Source organism: Cebus imitator, unplaced genomic scaffold (assembly GCF_001604975.1).
Source record: "Cebus imitator isolate Cc_AM_T3 unplaced genomic scaffold, Cebus_imitator-1.0 Scaffold944, whole genome shotgun sequence".
In the NCBI taxonomy this organism is placed as follows: domain Eukaryota; kingdom Metazoa; phylum Chordata; class Mammalia; order Primates; family Cebidae; genus Cebus; species Cebus imitator.
The window spans coordinates 164770-174105 of record NW_016108259.1 but is presented as its reverse complement, the minus strand read 5'-3'; the positions used below and the strand labels follow the sequence as shown (position 1 = coordinate 174105).

At 42.1% G+C, this 9336-nt stretch overlaps 2 pseudogenes across 1 annotated transcript; both read right to left on the bottom strand.

The window, feature by feature from the left end:
* LOC108298376 overlaps window positions 1-2832 on the bottom strand; it is a 4376-nt pseudogene extending 1544 nt beyond the window's left edge.
* Window positions 2833-3630: 798 nt separating this feature from the next.
* Window positions 3631-4507, bottom strand: LOC108298375 (annotated as a pseudogene). Its single transcript, XR_001822562.1, has one exon. The product of XR_001822562.1 is annotated as a phosphatidylethanolamine-binding protein 1-like (transcript).
* Between the last annotated feature and the right edge of the window lie 4829 nt (window positions 4508-9336).

Below are 9336 nucleotides of genomic sequence, written 5' to 3'. Positions count from 1 at the left end.
GGAGTTAGCAGTATAGACAAGACCTCACACATGAGGAGTTAGCAGTATAGACAAGTCCTCACACAGGGGGAGTTAGCGGTGTAGATAAGTCCTCACACAGGGGGAGTTAGCAGTATAGACAAGTCCTCACACAGGGGGAGTTAGTGGTATGGACAAGTCCTCATACAGGGGCAGTTAGCGGTATAGACAAGGTAGGATAAACATTGCAGAGGGAAATGGGGATATTTACTATGTCAGCCATGAGTGGGTCATCAGGGTGGGGTTCTGACATGAGCAGCTGAATAGAGGTCAACAGAGTTGCGATGTTGAGGAATGGCCTTCAAGCACCCTATACGCAAACAGATAAACAGTTGCTTTTAGATTAGGATGTGACACTCTAATAGATGAAGCAAAAAGGATGCTGTAGAGTCAACCATTTACCCACAACTCAGTTTTGGTGGCAATTTGAGAACATCCAGACAAAACCTTCCAGCAGAATCAATGTTTGGATGATAAATTGGAGTGAGAAATGGGGTCTACTCTGATTAGTAGAAACGCTGTCTCCACTGAAAATACAAAAATTAGCTGGGTGTGGTGGCACACATCTGTAATCCCAGCTACTCAGGAGGCTGAGGCAGGAGAACTGCTTGAACACAGGAGGCGGAAGTTGCAGTGAGCTGAGATCGTGCCACTGCACTCCAGCCTGGCAACAGAGCAAGACTCGGTTTCAAAAAAAAAAAAAAAATGTCAAGGAAACAGGCTTTGGGAGGCAAACCTTCTCTCTTCCTAAATTTTCAGTATGAAAATTTACAATCAATCAGTTTGAAATAACAGTACTGTAAACATACGTGTATCTACCACCTGAGCTCAAGCCACTTCACCTTCTAAATACTGGAGCACATCTTCTAAGAATGAGAACATTCTCATATATAACTGCAATACTGTTACACCTATGAAAATTTAAGAAGGAATTCCCTAATCTCATTCACTCTTCAGATTTTGGTCGTTCTCCCCAGTTTTGTTTTCTATAGCTGGCTTTTTCAAAACAGAACTCAATTAAGATTTATACATTGCATACGGTTATTATGTATCTTATGTGAGACACAGACTTTGCAAAGTTTCCAGTCTAGTTTTAGAACTGATGATGCACCACATGATCATTAAGCTATTGTCTCAAGACTTTAACAAGTTTGGCCAGGATCTGATCGAGTGATTGCATGTCTGTTTCAACTGTTAGATATTCATTTCTTCTCTTCCTCATTCTGTACAAAACTACAACTATAACTTACCTGGTAAAAGCTTTAAAGGAGCCTTGAATTAAAAGGGGCATTAACCATAAAAAAAGAATGAGATCATGGCCTTTGCAGGAACAGAAAGCCAAATACCGCAGGCTCTCATTTATAAGTGGGAGCTAAATGATGAGAACACATGGACACAAAGGGGGACAGCAGACACTGAGGCCTACCTGAGGGTGGAGGGTGGGAGGAGGGAGAACAGCAAAGTATTGGATACTAGGCTTGGTACCTGGGTGACAAAATAATCTGTACAACAAATCCCCATGACATGAGTTTACCTATATAACAAGATTGCACATGTATCCCTGAACCTAGAATAAAAGTTAAAAAAGGCAGGTGGTGAGGGGGGTCTTCATTTTAAGAAAGCACAATAGTGGTTGCCAGGGGCTGAGAGCAGGGAGAAATGGGGAGTTATAGTTTAATGGCTATGAAGTTTCAGTTTGGGAGGATGAAAAGTTCTGGAGGTAGATGTTGGTGATGGTTGCCCAACAAGGTGAATGGATTTAATACCACTGAACTGCACACTTAAGAATGGTCAACTGTATGTGATGTATATTGTATCACAATTTTAAAAATGGGAAGATCTTTTTGATGTGATCTGGCCCATTATTCTGGAGAAGGAAACTGAACTCTAGAGAAATAAAATCACTTAGTCAAGGTCACATCAAGTCATGAGACGACCTGATTAAAACCTAGTCCTTTATCCCCTACATTTAATGCTCTACCTACTGCAATGCCCTGTGCTCCAATAAATGCACTTTACCATGTAGGCTGAGAAGCTGATTCATACTAACCTCTCAGGAATGATACCTTCTAACTTAAAACACCTTTCTCATAAGGTGTGTTGGCTCCACCTAATATTTCTTAAAAGAAAACAAGAAAGAAAGAAAAAGCTAAAAGGGAATCAGGTCATTTGGATTACCAGCATGTGGAGCTAATGAGGTCTATAGTCCTAACAGGGAAACGAGGCCTAGGACAATAATTCTCTCTCAGGACTTTAACAAGTCCTCATGCAACACACCACGGTGCTAGTGTACTCAAAAAGTTGATTGTGTCAAACAAAGGACATATAGAAAATCTAAAGCAGAAGCTGCAAAATGCTGGTTACAACACCAAACACAACTATAGATTTGTTTTGTTTGGATTGCAGTATTCTAATTATGTGAATTTCCCATCTGGCCTCACAGATAATTGAGGTTATCTTTTATCTAAACACCTGCTTCACTGCTTTAAATCTTGGCTATATATCAGCAAAAGGTAAAATAAAGTCAAAGAAGCAAGAAAGGTCAAGAAAACCTTTATAAATGTAAACAAATTAGGGTAGAAAGATGGTAGGGAATTCTGGCCTTACAGCTGCTCCTTACTTTAGAAGAATATACAAAATGTTTGATTTCAGCACAGTCCTCAATAGGGTCATGACTGTCATCATATACATGATTTGATACCTACGAGCTCACAGATCACCCATTTGGTCTTTATCTTGCCAACATGTAATGCCTGGGGTTGGCTCTGTGGCTAACATGTACAGCTCTCTCTTCAGACGTGAAGCTCTCAGCATAATCCCCAAGTAGAAGGAACCACACGCAGTTCACTGCTCCACCCTCAGAGCTGGCTGGGATGCACTGGAGTAGGAAAGAGGTGACCATGAAATCATCAGCAATAATAACTATCAAGTTTTCGGCAAATAGCTTCAATGTAGTGAGGGTGGGGGACAGAGAGATTCTTCTTTTTTTTTTTGAGACAGAGTTTCACTCTGTCACCCAGGTGAAGGGCGGTGGCACCATCTTGGCTCACTGCAACTTTCACCTTCTGTGTTTGAGCAATTCTTGTGCCTCATCCTCCAGAGTAGTTGGGACTACAGGTGTGCACCACCACATCAGGCTGGTTTTTTGTATTTTTTTTTCATTCAGGTTTCTATTTTTATTCAACTAGAAGCAAACAGCAGAATTAACACAACATTCAGCAACTCCAGACCAGCTTTTCTTGCTCCCATAAAGAATGATCAGTTTAACAGACACAGATATAGGGATTCCTGCTAGGCTGTCAGCCAGCACTGCCACCGGCCAAGATGGCCATGCTGCAACAAAAGCAAAGCCACTCTCTTTAAAGGGACCAGAGCGAGATACTGATGCCTATTGAGGCATCTGAGATGCAACGTGTTGGGGGTAAGCTTCAACGCCAGCTTCTGGCTGTCCAGGTGAGTGACATCACCATAAAAACCCACTGCGTCCCATTCTGGACTCAGGATCACAAAGGCAGAGGCAGCCAACCTTTATTTTTTTTTAACCTGCCTTAAAGATTCTTTGATGCTTTGCCCTATCACTGCAAACCTTGTCTTTTTCCCCCAATTTTTATCTTCTTTACATTCTGGGTTGCTGTTTTCATATTAACAATTTGATAACCCCATCACAGTACCAAAATATCCCCCAAAATGGAATTCAAATTTGACCAAAACATAAATCAGAGTGAGTGAGTGACTAAAATTATAAAGGCCAGGCAGCAGGAAAAGTCACCCTAAACCACCATCTGACTGCTCAGGTCTTGCCTGTGCAAAGCGGGGAAGGGAGAGGAGAAATCTATTACACATGCAACACTGAACTGGGGAACATGGCTTGGGGCCTCCAGGACAGACTGTTCTGGTCCCCAAGCTAACCCTCTACTTCCCAGACAGCTGCTTGTACAGTTTGGGCATGTAGTCAATCCTCTCGGCCTGGTAACATGTGCCGGCCACAGGGGCCCCCAGCTCCTACTTTTTAGGGAAGGACGTCACCTTGAATTTGCCTCGGTGGTCTCCAGATCGGTTGCTGAGAATGGGCCCGTCACACTTCAGCGGCCTGTCCTGCTCGTAAACCAGCCAGACACAGCGGTGGAGGCCTGTGCCCTTGGGAGGCCCCGAGCCCAGGTAATCGGAGAGGTCTGTGCCACTGCTGATGTCATTGCCCTTCATGTTGACCACCAGGAAATGATGCCATTCTCCGTACTTGGGATCCTTCCTGCTGGGAGCATCGGGTCTGTCAGGACCAAGGTGTAGAGCTTCCCTGAATCAAGACCCTCCCACGAAATCCTGGTGGGTCTGTTCTTGACCTGGGTGGGCATCAGCACTTCGCCCAGCTCGTCCACCGCCGCCCCCCGCAGGTGACATGCAGCGGGCGCTGCGGCTGCTCGTTCGCTTCCTGCAGGCTCAAGGGCCCGAACCACTTGCTGAGGTCCACCGGCATCGCGGGGCCGAGCAGAGCTGCAGCCGAGAGTGCTGCGGCAGGCCAGGTGCGGGTGGCCACGGCGACACGGAGGCCTCCACACACTGGCCGAGGAAGGCGGGACCCAACGGCAAGCGAGCGCAGGCGCCGCCGCCCAGCTCCGCTCACCGCTTTGTATTTTTAATAGAGAAAGGATTTCTACTGTCTACCATGTTGGCCAGGCTGGTCTCAAATGCCTGACCTCAGGCGATCTGCCTGCTTTGGCTTCCAAAAATGCTGGGGTTACAGTCGTGAGCCAATGTATCCACCTTTTTTTTTTTTTAAGCAGGATCTTGCTCTGTAACCCAGGCTGGAGTGCAGTGGTGCGATCTCAGCTCACTGCAGCCTCCACCTGCTGGGCTCAAGCAATCCTCCCATCTCAGCCTCCCATGTAACTGGAAGTACAGACACGTGCCACCGCGCCTGTCCAAGATTCCTCTTATTATCTCTATCCCGAAAAGAGAATCTGTGTTTTTCCATTTTCTTGTGAACGTTTATCTACTCAAGCAAATGTATTTTTAAAATAAAGAATTAAAAATGCAAAAAATTCTACAAAAAATAAAAACACTAAAGGTTTTATATAATGAGTGTTTCCACTGATAAATTATAAACTCATGAGGCTGGGCCTGGGTCTGATTTTGCTTACTACCGTAGCCATAGCATGCCTGACATCAGAAGGGACTTGACAAATACTAGCTGTTGTAAGGAAGTTTACATATGCTTTGAGAGAGCAAGAGTGGTAGAGATAGTCAGCATTCTGAGATATAAGCAAATGCTAAATGTCAGGTTCTCTCCATGTATTATGGGATCCCACATTCTCCTAATCTTCAGGGATACCAGTCCATCAATTATTCCATCTTTCTCACCCTCAATATTCAACTATGCTCAAAATCTCTCTCACCTAAAACCAACACCCACACACATATTCACCCAGCACTCTCTTCAACTCTAGTTCTTCCTCTAACTACTAACCAAGCAAAGGACACCAGTTCTTTAATATGTGGGGCAAATATCCCCCAGTTTGTGCTTATCTTTCCCTGTTGCTCGTGGCGTCCTTCAATAAACATGCACTCTTAATGTGATCAACCTTAAAATCTTTTTCTTTACAGTTACACTTTGTGTATTAAATTTTTCCGTACCCCAAAATGTAGAGATATTTCTACATAGTCTTCAAATATTTTATAATTTGGCTTTTCAAATGTAACTTTTTAATCCACTAGGAATTGAATTCTCTACAAAGCTTTACCTAATTTTTGTTAGATTGACTTCTAAGTACTTTATATTTTGGCTATCTTTTCAAAAACACTATTTTCTACCCCCCCCCCTTTTTTTGAGACTTTGAGACAGAGTCTTGCTCTGTCACCAGGCTGGAGTGCAGTGGCATGATCTCAGCTCACTACAACCTCTGCCTCCCAAGTTCAAGCAATTCTCCTGCCTCAGCCTCCCAAGTAGCTGTGACTACAGGCATGCACCATCATGCCCAGCCAAGTTTTTCATTTTTTAGTGGAGACAGAGTTTCTCTATGTTGGGCAGACTGGTCTTGAACTCCTGATTTGTGATCCACCCACCTCGGCCTCCCAAAGTGCTGGGATTACAGGCATGAGCCAGAGTACTAGGCTTTTCTACCCATTTCTTACTGATACATGTAAATCAAATTGATTTTAAGCCTTAATAATGCTAATAATGAATCTATTTGGGGTGGGGAGTGGTCTGGGAATGATAATTCTACACTGCCAATCGTATCATCCACATGCAATCTAATTGATTTTAAGCAAAATAGCATCGTACTGGCACGAAAACAGACACATAGACCATGGAACAGAATAGAGAACCCAGAAATAAGACCACACACCTACAACTATGGTCTTTGACAAACCTGATGAAAACAAGCAACAGGGAAAGGATTCCTATTTATTTATGGTGCTGGGATAACTGGCTAGCCATATGCAGAAGATTTTTATCTGAACCTCTTCCTTCCACTATATACAAAAATCACCTCAAGATGGATTAAAGACTTAAATGTGAAACCCAAAACTATAAAAACCCTGGAAGACAACCAGGCAGTACCATTCAGGACATAGGTATGAACAACAATTTAATGACAAAGATGTCAAAAGCAAGTGCAGCAAAAGCAAAATTGACAAATGGGATCTAATTCAACTAAAGAGCTTCTGCACAGCCAAAGAAACTATCAACAGAGCAAACAGACAACCTACAGAATGGGGAAAAACTTTTCACAAAGTATGCATCTGACAAAAGTCTGATATCTAACATCTGTAAGAAACTTAAACAAATTTACAAGAAAAAACAAAACCACCCCATTAAAAAGTGGGAAAAGTGTATGAACAGACACTTCTAAAAAGAATACATACATGCAGCCAACAAACATACGAAAAAAAGCTCAACACCACTGATCAATAGAGAAATGCAAATCAAAACCATGGTGAGATACCATCTCACACCAGGCAGAACAGCGATTATTAAAATGTCAAAAAATAACAGATGCGGGCAAGGTTGTAAAGGAAAAGAAACACTTATACACTGTTGGTGGGAGTGCAGATTAGGTCAGCCACTGTGGAAGACAGTGTGGTGATTTCTTAAAGACCTAAAGATAGAAATATTATTATACGCAAAAGAATACAAATTATTCTATTATAAAGACATATGCACACATATGTTCATTGCAGCAACCTTCACAATAGCAAAGACATGGAATCAACTGAAATGGCCATCAGTGATAGACTGGACAGAGACAATGTGGTACATAGATACCATAGAACACTATGTAGCCAGAAATAGGAATGAGATCACGTCCTTTGCAGGGACATGGATGGAGCTGGGAACCATTACCTTTAGCCAACTAATGCAGGAACAGAAAACAAAATATTGCATGTTCTCACTTATAAGTAGGAGCTAAATGATGAGAACATATAGAGACATCGAGGGGAACAACACACACTGGGCCCTTTCAGAAGATAGAAAGTGGGAGGAGGGAGAGGATCAGGAAAAATAACTAATGGGTTATTAAAACTTGGGTGATTAATCTGTGCAACAAACTCCCACAACACAAGTTTACCTTTAGAACAGCCTGTACTGTGCCCCTGAATGGAAAATAAAAGTTTAAAAAAAGAACTGATTTGCAAATTCTGCCTGTTGCTGAGTAGGTTTATTTCAATTATGCAAAGCAGCACTGAGGAATTAATCATGGTGGGAGGGGTCAGGGCCCACTGGACCACTGTGAGAACACTTCATGTATGCAAGGGCTTCAGGTTTCTATTTCCTCCTAACTTAATCTTGCTAGGTTGTATGTTTCCAGGAATTTATTCATATACTCCAGGTTTTCCAGTTTGTCAGTACAGAATTGTTCTTTTGTATTTTTGTGGTATCAGTTGTAATGTTTTCCCTTTTTTTCTGATTTTGCTTGAGACTTCTCTTTTTTTCTTGGTTTGTCTAGCTAGTGGTTTATCACTTTCGTTTATCTTTTTAAGGAATCAACTTTTCAGTTTGCTAATTATTTACATGGTTTTTAAAAGTTTAATTAGTTCTGCTCTGATCTGTATTTTTTTTCTGCTAATTTTGGATGTGGTTTATTCTTGCTTTTCTGGTTCCTTGAGGCTCATTGTTATACTGTTAATTTGCAATGTTTCTGCTTTTCTTAGGTAGGCATTTATTGCTATAATCTTCCCTTTAGCCCTGTCTAGCTGTATCCCACAGGTTTTGGTATGTTGTGTTTCCATTTTTATTTGTTTCAAGAAACTTTTTGATTTCCATCTGAATTTCTCTGTTGACTCAAAGGTTATTCATTGAGTCAACATGTTGTTTAATTTGTTGTTTAATAAGAAGCATGTTGTTTAATTTCCATGTATTTGTCTAGTTGCCAAAGTTTCTCTTGGTGTATATTTCTAATTTTATTCCATTGTGTCCAGAGAAGATATTTGATATGATTTCAGTTTTTGAAAATTTATTGAAACTTGTTTTGTGGCTTAACACAGGCCCTCTGCCGGAAAACGTGAAAACATTCCTTGTGTTCATGAAAAGAGTGTATAATCTGTAGTGTTAGATAGAATGCACTGTAAATATCTGTCAGCTTTATTTGGTCTAAAGTTCAGTTTAAGTCCCGCTCTTTCTTGATTTTCTGTGTAGATGGCCTGTCTAATGCTGAGGTTTGGATGTTGAAAGTCCCCACTGTTATTGTATTGGAGTCTATCTCCCAGATTAAATGTAGTAATTTTACAGGCTGCTCTTTGTTAGAAAAGAAAATGTTTGGGGGCTGCGTTTCATTAAAAGGAAAGCCTTACTGAGGACTTCTGTAGCCTCACTATCTGTCTAAATAATGTTTTCTTAACTCCTATATCACTGACAGATTCCGAGCCAGAATGAGGTGGCACAGAAAACCTGGACTGCGCAGAATGCTTTGTAGTGAACATGGCTGAGTGGCAGTAGTGATCTCCAGTTTCCAGATGCAGCAGTGACATCTGAGCTCACCTCAGGGTCCAGCGTCCAGCACCAGGATGTCGGAGGTCTGAGCAGGTGTCCCTAGGTGGAACGTGATCTAGGGTGGGCTGTGGATTCTGTTCCTGGATGTGTAGTTTCCAGCCTGGTTCTGTGGCCTTCCCCCCAGTAAAATTAGCCCCCGACACCAGATATACTGGTTTATGTGTAAATTACAGAAATGTGTTTTCCATAGTTTGCTCCAAGAAGTGAGTGAGAAATCAGTCTCTGGACCAGTGTCAGAGAGCAACACTGAGAGCTGTTCTTTGTGTGAGAACCGCACCCTGAATTGTCCACCTGGCCTCTGCCCCATGGTGGAGAGAACAACAGGGAAC